At 48.6% G+C, this 15,024-nt stretch overlaps 1 protein-coding gene across 2 annotated transcripts in view; it reads left to right on the forward strand.

Moving 5' to 3' along the window:
* The first annotated feature begins 347 nt into the window (after positions 1-347).
* Positions 348-15,024, forward strand: part of TRERF1 (transcriptional regulating factor 1) — a 99,007-nt gene continuing 84,330 nt past the window's right edge. Inside the window, exon 1 of one of the 2 annotated variants that reach the window (XM_065679304.1) lies at positions 348-624. The gene's annotated coding sequence lies outside the window, so the exon portion shown is untranslated. Of the gene's footprint in view, positions 625-710; positions 919-15,024 lie in introns of those variants that run through there. The other variant, XM_065679305.1, reaches the window with a different exon arrangement.

Consider the following 15,024-nt stretch of genomic DNA (forward strand, 5'->3'; position numbering starts at 1 on the left):
CGCCCGGCGCTGAGGCAGACCCCGCGGCAGCAGCGGGGAGCCCTCCCCGTCCTCCTCCTTGTCGCCCCCATCCCCTGAGCCGCGGGACCCCCCCCGGCCCCAGCGCCGCCGCCCGGCAGCGGGAGCGGCGCCGTCCCCAGCGCCCTGCGGCATGCGGGAGCCCTCGGCAGCCCCTCGCCCGCCCCCCGCCGGCTCGCGGCTCCGGCCGCCGCTGACAGGTCTCCGCCGGTGGCCCCGGCACCTGCGCTGCGCTCCCCGCGCTGAGAGGAGGAGCTGCCGGCGGAGCGGGAGGGAGGCGAAGGGAGGCGCGGGGCCGGCGGCGGGCCCGCGGGGCGCCGGCTGCCCCCCAGCCCTCACCCCGCCGCGGGGCCGGGCGGCCGCGGCGCCGCCGACACCTTACTTCCTGCTTCGCTACCAGACCCATCGCGGCGGAGGGATCCCGCCGCCTCCCGCAGCCTCCTCCCCCTTCTGCTTCTGCTTCCCCCCTTCCCTCTCCCCGGCGAGGGAATAATTTGACAGCGATTTGCTGACACCGGGGTTTTTTTTTTACCCTTCTTTTTCTTTCCCTTCTCCGCACCGCGGACCCGCAAAGGCAGCGCGGCGGCGCGGGGAGGCCGCGCTGAGGTAAGTGCCTGTGGCCGGAGCCTCCCCCTGCGCCGTGCGGGGTGCGGCGGCCGCCCCGCTCCGCTCCATGTGCCGCCGCCCCGGGGTGGGAGCGGGCAGCGGGGCCGCGCCGCGCCGCGCCGGGCCGGGGGGAGTATGTTTCCTGGCGGAGCGATATTTGTTTACGGGCTGAGCGTCGCACTGTAAGTGCGGTAGGAGCGAGCCCGGGCAGCTCTGTCATAAATTCATATCGCGATTGCGCCCTGCTCGCCGACACACGCCCGCGCCTGCACTTGTTGCGGACTTCCACGCCAGGTAGGGCGAACGCTTCGCAAGTTTCGGTTTTGCAAGAGCCGGGGCTGCGCTGGGAGGGAGGGGATAAAAAAAGAGAGAAAAGGGGTAAAATAGAAAGTTTGCAGTTTGCGGCTCACTTTCGGTCTGCAGCGCCCGGCAGGCGAGGCCCTGCTGCCGCCGCCTCCTCCTCCTCCTCCTCCTCCCCGGGCGCCGCGGGGTGCCCGGTACCTGCGCGGCCCGGGCGGGAGGATGGAGGGTGCGGGTCCCGGGGCGCCCCGCCGCGGCGCTGCGCCCGCTCCCGGCCGCGGCAGCCGAGGGGAGGCGGGGAAGGGCGGCTCGGCGCGGCGGGGCGCGGAAGTTGTGTCCCGGCGGTGGTCCCGCCGCCCCTTGGCCCGGCCCCGGGGCGAGCGACAGAGGCAGGCGCGACCCCTGCGCTCGGCGGGGGCCCGGCGCGGGTCGGTGTTAGGGATGGGGCGGTCCCCGTCTCCCTGCCCTGCGGCCGGGGGAGAACTTGGTCCGGATGAACGCGGGGATCTGCTGCCGATGGGGCGTGCGTGCGGGAGGGCTTTGCTCTGTGGCCCGTCAAAACGGGGCGAGTAAGGGGGCAAGGAAGAGCAACTCTTGGCCAGGTGTTTAAATACCAAAGAGGTGATTTGCGAGTAAGATTAATTGGCAGTTAACCAGTTAATAAATGGATAATGCCTACTCATCCTTCTGCTGACTTTACAGAGTGGTTTTCGCGGCTGCCGGTCAGCTAGACAGGCTTGACTATCCGAGATGGGGAGCTTGGCGGGCTCCAGGAGAATCTGACCTGTGCTGGCTGTCCTAGTGCATCAGCCCTGGTCGTGCTTCAGGTAGTTCCTGCCGAGGCTTATAGATGTTTGCAGCCTAATACGGTAGCGGCAAAATAAACACGATGACCCATAACTAAACTATTGATGGAAAACGACGCAAAGTGCTTCACAGCGTGATGAATGTTTTAGGCAGGTAATCAGTGGGGGAGAAGTTTTGTCCCTTTGACAGCTATAGTTTGACTGTAAGTATGGGAAGAGGGGAGAGCTCACCCAGCAAGCTTGAGCCCGGGCTGCCCTGCTGCCCATACCCACAAGCTCCCCGGACCTGCACAGCGTAGGATGGTGTGACCCGGCCTTGCAGTGTTGGTGTATGTGCAGACCCTTTCTGTTTGCTGTCAGCTGCTTGGTGGTCTTGTTTGGATGTTAATTGGGATCAGAATAGAGCTGTTTCCTTAATGCATCTACCTAGAAATAGCCCACTGCACTTTGTTGAAGTGACAGGCCGTGATGCGCCCTGGTTGGTATGTTACCTTTTTCCCCAAGGCTTGTCCGAAGCACGTATTTAACAACAACGGTGCTGCTTCTCCAATGCTCTGTCCACACATACGCATCGTGGAAGTTAAGCTATGCTGTTTTGCTTAAAACAAATAAATATTTTAAGGACATAAGAAACTGTATGCAGTTTTGGTGTCCCCAACATCAGGAGGATGTGGCGCTGTTGGAGCAAGTCCAGAGGAGACCACGAAGATGATCAGGGGCTGGAGCACTTCGGTCTGAAAGGGGCCTACAAGGATGCTGGAGAGGGACTCTTCATCAGGGACTGCAGCGATAGGACAAGGGGTGATGGGTTCAGACTGAAACAGGGCAAGTTCAGGTTAGATCTAAGGCAGAAGCTCTTCCCTGTGAGGGTGCTGAGGCGCTGGCACAGGGTGCCCAGAGAAGCTGTGGCTGCCCCATCCCTGGCAGTGCTCAAGGCCAGGATGGACACAGGGGCTTGGAGCAAGCTGCTCCAGTGGAAGGGGTCCCTGCCCGTGGCAGGGGCTGGAACTGCAAGAGCTTTAAAGTCCCTTCCAGCCCAATTCAGCCTGGGATTCTATGATTAAATGTATTTGTTTACAATTTAGATAAGTGAATTTTCATAGAAAGAAAATGTGTTGTCTGCATTTGTCTTCTAGAACTGATACTCTGATACAGTTCGGAAAAAATTAAGGCTTAATTATACCCTACTCTAAAGTTCTGGCACAAATCAACACTTTTAGGATCTGTTCTGCCACCACTGATAAGTGCCTTGTGTTTCTAAAGCTGGGAGGCTCCAGAATGGATCTGAGCAGCGCTGTCGGCGTGGCAGTCAAACCAGCGGTTCCTGAAAAGCCAAGAGCGCTCAAATTCCTGCACTTCGCCGTGGAAGCTGGCCCGAGTGAGGTGTACAGAATCGGCCTCTTGGTGAAATAAGGCCAAAGCTTAATCATGCTGCTATCAGTGCATGTCCTGCTGTTGGCATCCCGCCGTGGGAGAGAGGAAAGAGGCCAGGAGGTAGCTGGGTAGGCATCCTGCCTCCAGTGTTTGCATCACCCCTGCTTTGCCCAGCAGGAGCATAAATAAACCACAGTGTGACTAACCTCTGCCATTGACTCATGTTGTATTGGATAGACCAAAAAGATCTCCATGTCTTATCCACTTACGTGTGTCAACGTTCATGTTACCACTTATGGCCTGTCTCTGAGAATACTCCACTGTGCATTTAAGACCACAAATGAGTCCTTGTGTCAGGTTTGTTTCACTTTTGGGTAGCGCTCAACTAGTCTAGGAGGTTGAAAGGAATTTCCAGATTTTAAACTCCAAACTTGATTACTTCTTTTGTTCTGGCCATTTGAATTCTCCCAGTGGTACAGTGAGGCTTGCCATTATATATTGAGCTTCTAGCTTGGGCTTTGGCAGGGAGTGTGACAAAAGCCTTAGAAGAGCAGTCCTGTCATAGCCGGTAGGTTTCCTAAAGCAGTAAGCTAATGTTTTGCTCTGAATGTTTTCATTGTATTTTAATCTGGTTTTGTTTGCTCTAACCAAATGAGGAATGTGTCACTTAAAAACTTACTCAGCCCAGTGCTCAGGAAGGCTCTTCTCTTCCAGTACTGCAATGGGACAGTAGTAAACGAAAGCAGAAGGGCTCTGCAATCCGTGATGGCATTGTGAGATTATGGAAGGTTGTATCTCACATTATTATGCTGTGTCATCATAATTTGGAAGATAAGGCAGTTTTGTTTATGAAGATAAGTATAGAAATACTTTTATTTATTAAAAACCAAGCAACAGTTAATAGAGATAAAATAACTGTTGACATGGAAACAGGCTTTTTGCTCCCCTTGTGGTTTTTTTTGGGGGGGGCTGCATAGCTTCCAGTGAAAAATTACCATCAGAACTGTATGTTTTTCTGTCCCTAAAATTAAGGGATCTTTTTGCCTCTTCTCCACCTGTAAGATGTAGCAGAAACATCTTTGAGTGCAGGTGTGAATTCTGCCGTGCACTGGGCTATTTACGTAGCCTGGCTTCATGGCACTGCTTAGAAGAGCAGATTTACTCTACTCACAGAGTTACTGTGCTTACACTTCTGCAAGTGTAAGTATTTGTAGGGTGGGGTGTGAGGAGGCTGCACTTGGAACTCAGATAAAAAAAGGCAGCAGCAAATTCCATACGTTTTGCTGCATTTGGAGTTCTAAAACCTCTTCTTAACTTGTCCGGTCTGAGAAAAACCTATTAGTGTAATCAATTGCAGGCTGGGAGGGGAAATGGGGCCTTCTAAGATAAAAACAAAAATAGCACGTTCAAATATATTTTAAGAAAAGCAGCTCTTCCTTCAAAGAGTAGGGCTGAGCGTGGCTCCCAGGGAGGTCGCAGCAATTTTATCAGTTTGGGTTTGCTCTTTAACTTTTAGCTTGAAACCAAACATTAAAGAAAACCCACTGTATTTGCTTCTGAGCATCTATGTGCCAAGTGATCTTGTAGCGTTGGGGGTGCAGGGTGTTACCTCCTCAGATCTGGAGATGCTGAGAACAGGACTTTGCGCCATCACCTCCTCGCTACTGCCATTGTGTCTCCGGGTAGTGCGTGGTCCAGCGTGGCCGGGAGGACGATGTAGGTAACGCAGTCTGTTGTCGGGTTGCATTGGTGCTGGTTCCTCTTGGATGTTGGTTCCTGTGGACAGAAGGAAGAGTATTTGTGACAGCAGTTTATTTTCTCTCTCTCTGCCTTGGCTGTGTTGCTCCATGGTGGCGCGGGCTCATGTGGCCCTGCTCGAAACAGCAGCAGAAACTAAAAAGACATTGATTTGTGTGGGGAAAACCTGGTTATTATGCTCAGGTTACAACCTGCTGCTGCAGAAACTCCGGGGCAAATGCATCATTGATGTGACTTTCTTGTCGAGAGGGTAATGGTTCGGGGAGCCCAACGCATGCTTTGTGTTACCCTGTAGCAGGGATTGTAAAAGAAGTTTAAACTCTTCATATTAGAGCGGGGATGTTGCAGGGGTTTGGAGGAGTTGTGTAGTGCTGGGTGTATTTTGAGGTTCGGAGTGAAATGAGTCTTGCGGTTTCAGCTTACTGTATAACAAAGAGTAACGTGTTTCACACAAACAGCCCACCTAAGTTTTCAGAGTTGACTGATGATTTGCTCTGGAAAGACCCAAAATGCTGCTATGGTGATACAGACTCAGAAGGTAGCTGGGTTTTAATTTTTTTCTGTTTAAATCTCTTTTTGGTTCATCTCTCTCCGATTTCCAGTTCAAACTCCATTAGAATTTCACACAAATTGGCGACCTTCAGCTGCCAGGGGCTCCCTTTCCAGGCACAGGGCTGCAAGGGCCACGTTTCCCTACCCCACTCATTCAGCCTTTCTAACCAGCCATCCTGGGCCTTATCACTGATTTGCTCTGGTCTTTTTAGTTCAGCAAGGAAATGGTTGTTGTCTTTCCCCTCCCTCCCCTCATCAACTGCTCATGGTAAGATTTTTGATAGAGCCTGCATTGTGATATGTCCTTGAAGTGCAGTGCTGCAAGGTTTTGTTTTGCTTTGTCTTTTTTTGCCTCTTCATGTTCCGGCTTCATTACAACCAGAGCAAAGCGAGATTGTTGCAGATGGTGTTTTTGATACTTGGGGTTTGTTTTGGGGTGGGTTTTTTTTTGTCATTTGTTAAAAATCTCATGTTTATTAATGAGGAAAAGCTCAGGGTTGGGTGCTAAAACTGCCCGCTAACCCTGGAGCGTGAAGACTGCAGACATAGGGATTGGGAAAGGATTGTCCCAGCAAAAGAGGTGTAAGAGGAATGTTACGTTATCGGCAGCCCTTTTTTTATGAGGTCCCTGACAGTGAGAGGTTTTTGTTCACACTGGCTAGAGCAAGGCTCTTAAAGGACAGAGTCCATTTCGGGTGCTTTCATTTCAAGTGAGTATCGAATCCTAAATCACTTCAGCATATGGGGAAGAAAGGACCCAACCCTGTGAAACAAGAGGCTGTTAAGTTTAAAATGGGCTAATGGCTGAAGTTCTCTGTAATTTTTGTCTTTGTTCTTCACACACTCCCCCCCCCCCCCCCCCATTTTCATTGATGGGGAAGTTTCATTTCCTTTATTTATATATTTATATATTTTTAGTGTATGCGTGGGGGAGGATAGGAAGGAAGTCTGTGTTCTACTTTTTAAATATTAAAGAAAAAAGAACCTAATGCCAGTGTGTTTTGAAAGAACCTTAAATGCATTCTCCCCTTTAAACCCCAAATTCTGCTGGTAAAATAGTACGTATTAGGGGACTAAAAGGTTTGGCACCACTTCTGTGTGGGTAAGAGTCCCGTCTGAGTTCCAGTTGTCCTAGGGGAAAAGTGGTTTTCCCAGTATTGCCATGTTTCATATGCCAAATCAGAACTTGAAATGGCTTTTCCTAGAAGGACCTCTATTTACATGTGGAGGGTTATGCCAATTCCAGCTCTATTAGTAAGGCTGTAGGTTGATTTTTATGTTTAATTTTACTCTTCACCTAAATAGTAAATTCTTTCATTTTTCTTAACAGAATGCACACTGTAAACCTGGCATGTAGTTTTGGATGGGTCAGTAGGGTAAACCCTGCTATCTTAGGGCACAAATGCATACAGACACCCCTGCAAGAGTATGATCTGACATGGGTCCTAGTGAAATGGATGCTCTTAGAGCTTTGTGTAAGTTGAAATAGCCTCTGCTTTACATGCAGAACTGAATACAGTTTATCGGTGAGCAGGAAGATGTGTTGTGATGTTATTCATGTTTTGTAATAGTTTTTTCCTCAAACAGATCCTGTGTAATTTTAATACAGTTTTTAAATCCTGCAGGTGAGGAAAACCTGCATAATAGATCTGTGAAAGTGTGGAGGCATAAGATAAGACAATATTAATGCTAAAGATTTACTCCTTTGGACAGCATGGCAGTGCTTGAAGACAGAGCAGATAAATGGGGCTTCTTTAGCAGCTTGGTAGCTGCTGGCTGCTGTCAGTGCTGACCACTGGACTTGTACCACAGGCGCCTCATCCCTGCTGCTACCCTGCTGTGTCTCTTTGTGCTGGTGGAGAAGATGTCCTGGTGGAAGATCCTGTTTGTATCAGAAAAGTCCCAACCAACTGACTAGTAAATCATGTCACTGTTATTTCATAAGCAAATTTGCTAGTTATTTGCTCTTTTTATGATGCTCGGATTTGTGTTGTTAGCAACAAGAGCAAACAGTGTGTTAAATAAAAAATGGATGCTGAGCAGCCTTTAAACCTGCCACAAGTATGGATACTTAGAAGACCCTACATAGCTGAACTGAGTTTTCTTTTCCCCAAAAAGTAGGCTGCCAAAGCCTTGTGATATTTAGGATATTAACATATTAACTTAGAGTTCCATAAATATCTTCCAGTTGCTTCTTTCTGGCCTGCCTCTTCTCTATTTTGTGCTGAGCATCAAAACTGGGCTTGCAGAGAGGTGGTAGGGTTTGAGTGGGCTACACAGTGCTTTCAGCGGGGAGAGGGCTGCGTTGCTCTCTCTGGAGGCTGAAAGCATCCCCTCTGCAATGGCTCCTAGGTCGCAGTGGGACTGTAAGTAACCATGGGCTCTGTGGTAAGTACCAGAGCTGTGGCTGCTGAACGCAGGAGGCTGTCGTCACCTGATCTACAAGCTTATGTCCCACGTAGCTCAGTGTTGAGCACAGCGGTTTGGTTGCTTCTTGTGCCTGTAATATACTGGGGGGAAAAGGGCAGGAGCAGTTCAGATGCTAACTTTGCTAGCTCGCTTTTTGGGTTGGTCTTGTTACTTTTCCAAAGCTTATGTTGAGTACTGCGAAGGAGCCCTTATGTGTTTTGAGAAAACAAAAGAGCTGGTGAATGTTAAGCTATGTTGAATGGCCCAGCTTTGCAGAGTGTTGATGCTCCAGCTGTCTCTTTGGCCTGCCATGCAGTTCGAATTCAGGAGAAGGTCTCCCACGTGGTTATTTGCATGTCACCTCCTATCTCTGTTTTGTATCTGCAATTTCAGTATGTGCTTCCAGAATTATTTTTTGTTCATTTCCAATCATTCTTCAAAGATAACTGGTGAAAGCCAAAAGGCTGGTTGTGATTTTACAGCAGTAGAAGGTAGACAACTTTGATCTTCTTGTTAAATGAGTTTTCTCCATGTGTGGGCTGGGTGTGTAGCGTGTTGACTTCGTTTTTATTGATCAGTGTAAAAACGTGAATTCAGCATCACAGCATTATTTATGATAATAAACAAGTACTTGCAGTGATATTCTAATGAGTTCCTGGCAAGAATCAGGCAGAAAACCATCTCACAGACTGATGTGCTTTAGTGGTGAGATGCTGAACCAGGATGCTTTATATGAAAGGATCTCGTAAAGCTGTTTGAAGTTCCAGCTTTCTTTGGCAACACGATTGCTGCGAGCAGTAGCATGCCAGGCAGGGCAGGATGCAGCCTTTTCTGTAGGCATTTGAGTGTCAGAAGTGGCATTCTTGCCTCTGTCTGGGAGGACTTTCACCCTCTAGATATGCTAAGACAAGACAGCTCATAGGACCCAGGTATCCGGTTTGTTAGAGGGTGTCTCTGAACACAAGCAGTGAAGCACTAGTTACCTTTCAGTCATCATCCGCAGGAATGCCCTGCACACCATCCCCATGTGTTTCAGTAGCCCTGCATGGCAAAGCGTCAGGTGTAGAAAGAGGGAAATGGAGGAGTTTTCTCGATCAGCAAACAGTTTATGTCTGGAAAAGTAAAATTCCTATTCATAACTCTGTTGAACCCCTATTTCTGAGCACGTGAGGGACATACCTTCATTGAAGGTGGCAATAATTCCTCTAAGCCAACACGTTTGCAGAAACACAATCAGGCAGCTTCTCCCTCTTTTGCCATTGATGCTCTGCATTTCCAAGACTGGAAGAGGCTTCTCAGTCATGGTGATGAACAGTAATTCTCTGCATTTTTTCCATCAGATAAACTTGGTTTATGCTGTCAGAGTTCGGTCAGTTGGTATCTGAGCTGCCTGCTTCGTGATGAAGAAGTATTGCTGCTGCCTGCATTCGTTTGATGAAAGTAGAAAATGAGAAGCAAATTTTCTCTGAAGTGAGGAAAAGTGGGGTTGTCTTTTGGTTTCTTTAGGACTATGAAATTTTGAAGGAGCTGGTTCATAATGAACTTTAATACTTCTCTAAAGTTGCTGCTATTATAATGAAAAAGCATGAATAAGAGAATATGCCTTGCAGGTAAAACAAAAAAAGGCTCCACCATTTATATGCTTGAAAACCAAAGATGCATTGCAGAGGGTGAATTTTATCCTTCATTTTGCTTGCAGTTTAGTCTTTGAAGTTAAAACCAGCTTTAGATTTAAAGAACTAATACGCCTGAAAAGGGAGGTGCACAGCAAAGAGATGTTGGGATAAGTGCTCTTTTGTTAATGAAAAGAACATAAGTTAAGCCAAACCTGACTGCCTGCATAGTAAGGTACTGCTTAACAGGAGCGGGGATGATGAAGTCCTAGCAGGCTTTTATTTCAAGTGATTTCTAACTTCCAAAAGAAGTTTTAATCTGGTTGTTGAATGCACATAAATAAACGCTAGACTAACCCCACGGAATTACACTAATTTATGAAAGGAGCGATGCTTCCATGCTGGAAGTCTGTCAGTAGGATCCCTGGGCTAACTACTTGATCGTTACTTACAAGTAGGGGTTCATTAAAATAACATGGGCTCATCTGGTTTTAAAGACCCGCTCTCAGCCAGCAGGCGGTGGTCCAAAACTAATAACGCTGCGGCACACACGTTGTGGCTGTAGCGCACAGACTGCATAAAGCTGGTTGATGGATTAAGTGTGCTCAGTATTGGCCCAATCAGTCTGGTTTTCCTCACTGTACTGGAGTTGGTGGGATGACCTGTGTGACTGTTTGGATCTGTGTATGAAGGCAGCGCTTTGCTGCAATTCCTTTACTCTGTAATATTTGTATTCTTCTAGTTGAAGAATTGCAGTTACAAAGTGGATGATAGGCTTCAGTTATGTAGAGAAAATCCTTATGTTTAAGCCCCATGTTATCCTTATTATAAACAGGTTTTGGGTTGTTGTTTTATTGTTTTTTTTGCTTCAGGTAGAACTTTTACTTTCAGGTTATTTCTGGAAAATCCGTGCTGCAAATTATGTAAATTAAAAGATATGAAAAAAGAGAGCAGAAGAGTGGAGCATTTCATTTTAGGTTTCAGCAAATGCAAAGTCATCTCTGGCCATTCCAGCTATCGATAGTATGTGCCTGTGTTGTTTCTGCTGCTGCTTTTGTTGTCAGTAAACCAGATCACTTAAATGGGGCGTTTCTCATGGGCTTTGTGCAATCAGATTGCCAAAGCATGGAATCCCAGCCTGGTTTGGGTTTGGGAAGGTTCCTTGGGAAGGTTTCCCTGGTTTGGGAAGGGCCCTTAAAGCTCCTCCAGCTCCAACCCCTGCCATGGGCAGGGACCCCTTCCACTGGAGCAGCTTGCTCCAAGCCCCTGTGTCCAACCTGGCCTTGAGCACTGCCAGGGATGGGGCAGCCACAGCTTCTCTGGGCACCCTGTGCCAGCGCCTCAGCACCCTCACAGGGAAGAGCTTCTGCCTAAGAGCTCAGCTCAGTCTCCCCTCGGGCAGGTTAAAGCCATTCCCCCTTGTCTCACCACTACATGCCCTTGTAAAACGGTGGAGCTGGTAAGTTTTTCCAGTAGCATAGACCCTCGAGAGTCCCTTCCCGTGAGGCTTCTTCCTTGCACACGTGGGAGTTTGTTGCTGAGCAATAAATGTAGGGCTTTTTATGTAGGGCTTTCCTTTTGTCCTTCTATTTGGTATTTTTGGGGGTTGGTTTTTGCTGTTGTCCAGGCAAGCCCGTGTTCTTTAGGTCAGTCCCGCACCATAGCAGTCAGTTTTTGTACCTGCACCTATTGCCTATTAAGGCAACAAGAAGCTCTTCTTGAATGAAGGGAAGGCCGATCTCAGATGTGCCTGCAGATCAGAGAGAGAGGAGAATGGAAGAAGCGGTGTTGGAGTGAATGAACCAACTTTCAGGCTGACTCAGTGATCCACATACAGTGTACGCTGTGGAGATTAGTCACCGCTTACTGTAAACCGTGATGGTGCTCGGTGGGCACGCGTCTCTGTCAAGCGAACTTTGTAGACTGGGAATGCAGAGAAGTGGTATTTCCACGGAATTTTCCCAGTGATAAAGCAACCAACCCCCCAAAAACCTGAAGACTTGTAAATTACCGAGCTGAAGGCAAAAGAAATCTTTCGGTTATCTCCTGGTGCTGCTATCTTCATCTGTGAAACTGGGAGGAAAGGGAATAAATTATGCAACAACTTTGGGGCTTTTTTTTTTATGGTTCAGAAACCTGTGCTTACATGTTGTTAGTGCTGCTCTGCCCTGTCCTGTGCAGGTTGGTTTGATACCTTTCTTTCTTTGTTTCCAGTAGGTAGGTTTCAAGCTGCATTTGGGTAAAACACCCATTTACATGATGCTTAACAGACTAACAATTACAGGGAAGCATATTCATCTGTTGAAAACACTGTTTTCCTTTGCCAAGCAGAAACCTCAGGAAAATTACCCTCCAGGTTGAATTTTCTCATGAATGTTCTCAAGTTCTAAACTTATTTACCAGCGCAATAGGTGTGTGTAGCACTTGCGGCAGGCTTTGTATTAAGGAGTTACTTTTTTGGGGGAGGAAAAGTGGGTTTCGTTTAAAAAAAGAAGTTAATGTTGTTTAAAAGTGGCAAAATGACTCCACAGCCTGTTCTGAGTTACCCGAATTCACCGAGTTGAATTTCTGTGCTTTCAGGCTTTGCTTTCAGTGGTTTCTTCCCTGTTTGGCTGAATACTTTGTTGTTCATTTAAGCAGGCATCTTTCCCCTCTGATCTGCGCCTGTTTTGCTTGACGTGTTTAACCTATCCTTGGGGAATCACTGATCTCTGCCCCAGTCGCACCTAAAAGCCTTTTGCCGATTGGGGATGTATTGATTTTATATGGTTTCTTTAAAATGAGCCCTTCCGAAGCAGGAAGAGCCCCGAACACCTCGTTGGGGAGTGCGCAGCAGGCTCCTGGCAGTGCCGGCTGGGACGCGCTGCGGCTGCGTGCCTGTACAAGTGCTGTGCTCGCTGCCTGTCGTAGGCTTCGACTCCTCCGAGGAGCAGGAGCGAAGGCTGAGAGCGTTGGTGCGGCTTTGGGTTATCTCGCGCAGTTTGGTTGCAGTGGAGGCCGAGCAATTTACGTATCGCTGGATCTTGGTTCTGAGAGAGCCAAAAAAAGCTATTTTTGATTGTATTTTCCTTCTCACTAGCCTTCGTGTGGAAATGACGTCACCGCTGACGTCAGCCGTGCTAAATTCAGAGGTTGCTCTCCTCCCCGTTGGGTTATTAACTGAGTATTAGCTCTACGCTGCGAGTCTGCCTTCGCTGACTGTGGCACGTTAATAACTTCATCACAGGCGCTCTGAATTTGTATGATGAGGAGCAATAAGGGCTGCTCTACAGCCTTTTGAATTCGATGGGAACGTGACGTGATTTCATGGCTTTGCATGCGACTCGATGGACCGACCCCTGACGCCGTGGTGTTCCCCGGATCGCTGATGTGGGGAGCAAGCAAGGAAAGAATGGCACGTTGCTCTTTGCAGACAGTTGGGTCAATGGTTGGACTTGATGATCTGAAAGGTGACCAGGTCTGGAGTTTGCTGCAGCACCTCGTCGCATGGGTATGTCCTCTCAGCCCTGCGGGTTAAACCCTCCTGCCCTCGTGCCATGGCGTAGGGTTTTGAACTGAAGCTCTTGGCTTGTGCCTGCATGTCCCACGTGCAAAGCTGAGCTCTGTGGCAGGGACCAGAGAGCCCCATCTCTACCAGAAACACCAAGGTTTGGCGGCTGTCCTTCTGGGCTTGACACTAGGCAGAGTGTGAGATGGAGGCACGGGGGTTTCCTGTGAGAGGCTGAGGAGGAGGGAACCAGAAATCAAATTCAGGTTGACATTTTGAGCAGTTGGTGCTGCCTTTTTTGTAATCATAAAGCAATTTTTAAAGTAAGTCGCTTCCCAGAGGAAAAATAACTACTTCAAGAAGAGAGAAGGGGGAAATGTGATGTTGAATTGATGCGTTTGGGCGGTACCGTGATGGTGGTGGTACCAAGCGTGCAGAGACAAAGCAGAAGGATGACAATCATCCTGACACGCCTCTTGCTACATCTCCAGGCACAGTGTCCTCTATGCAGAATGGGTTTATTTATCTTTATTATTTTGGGAGGTCTGAGGTGGTGTGGAAGGGACTGATCCCTGTTACTCTGTAGCACAGTGAAGGTTTCTTTGAGTGTGGTTTGCAGTTCAGGGACCCTCAGAACGTCTTTTTACTTACGGCTGGCTGTGAGCTGACAGGGTAATGGCTTTTCCTGGCTGAAGCTTGCAGGATGTTGCTTATACATCTTCTCTTTGGATGTGGTTTGATCGATTGCCATAATCCTAGGTGTGCACAAAGTGTATAAACCATCAGCGGCCTGAGCCTACCAGTGGCAGTGGACTTGGCAGTGTTGGGTTAATGGTTGGACTCGATGATCTAGGTCTTTTCCAACCTAAATGATTCTGTGATGCTATGAAACAAACCCAATGGACACGGGGAGATTTCCCTTCTTGTCCTGTGTCTTGCCAGCTGCACTGTGTCCTGGGAGGAAAGTGAGGAGGCCTCTGGGTGCCTTCAGTGGGAAGGCTTGCAGGAACAGCTTTGGATCGGGCTCTTGGCATGTGAAATCCATGGATATCCATTCACGCGCTTTATTGCTTGTTTTTAACGTCTCCTCTGGCTCAGCTCTTCTGTTAGCAGTGGAGGAGAAGGGGGTGGAGGGAGCAGTGCTGAGGGATGCCCTGGGAGGCCATGTGTTGGTGTTACCCCATGTGTATGCAGCTGAGCACACACCATGGAAGTGGCCCATTGGAAAACCAGTGAAATTCCTTGTCCCTTTTAGAGCCTGTGAGGAGCACTAGTTACTTGTATAGCCATATGTTATCCTTTTCTCTTACATATGTTCTCTGGTAATTGTCAGTAGCAGGTGCCTGTGAGTGATATTTAGAAATCAGAAGCTTAATGGGGATAAAGAGTTGTGAGTTTAGCAAAGCAAAGAGACCAGGTTGGAATCCTTGGCCTCCGAAGGTTGTGTTCCTCACAGAGCAATGGCACAGTTGGAAGCAGTGCTGGTCCTTCAGCTCCACAGCTCACCCGCAGAGGTGCGACCTTCAAGAAGGAGTTGAGAGCCTGGTTTTGGGTCTGTATATCTGGTTTGGCTGAATCAAGGGAAAAGCAACATCGCTTGTGATGTGTGCACCAGCCCACAGGAGCTGTGTTGGATATGTGTTGCGCCTGTGCTTGGTGATGCGGTGTGGTTGGAGATAAGACTTGAAATCTCTGATTTGGTAGTCCCCACTCTTTGAACCCACCTTTCCCTGTTGAGCATCCTGAGCTGTTCTAGTGCTATCACTGGTTGCTGTTGCATTGCATGCCTGTGTATTAGGTCCCCATTGGTTACCGCTGTGATAATTGTTGCTCTTGCATCTCATTCCATCATCTGAAGAACAACCACCGAGAGGAAGATGTGGGGAGACTTGAAACGATGCAGCTGCCTCCACTGAAAATCATTTTGGGGCACTGCACAGCCAAAATCCCCCAGTATCCCTGGCACTGCAGTCACATCATCTTCACATCCCCACAGGTAGCTCTCTGAATGCCATTCCGACCGTGTATCACTTGGGGAACTTACAGGCAGGTGTAACAGATTTCTAGGAGACTTGACAATTCAGAAGTAGCTGAGATTTTG

The sequence above is a fragment of the Lathamus discolor genome, chromosome 5 (assembly GCF_037157495.1).
Source record: "Lathamus discolor isolate bLatDis1 chromosome 5, bLatDis1.hap1, whole genome shotgun sequence".
In the NCBI taxonomy this organism is placed as follows: Eukaryota; Metazoa; Chordata; class Aves; order Psittaciformes; family Psittacidae; genus Lathamus; species Lathamus discolor.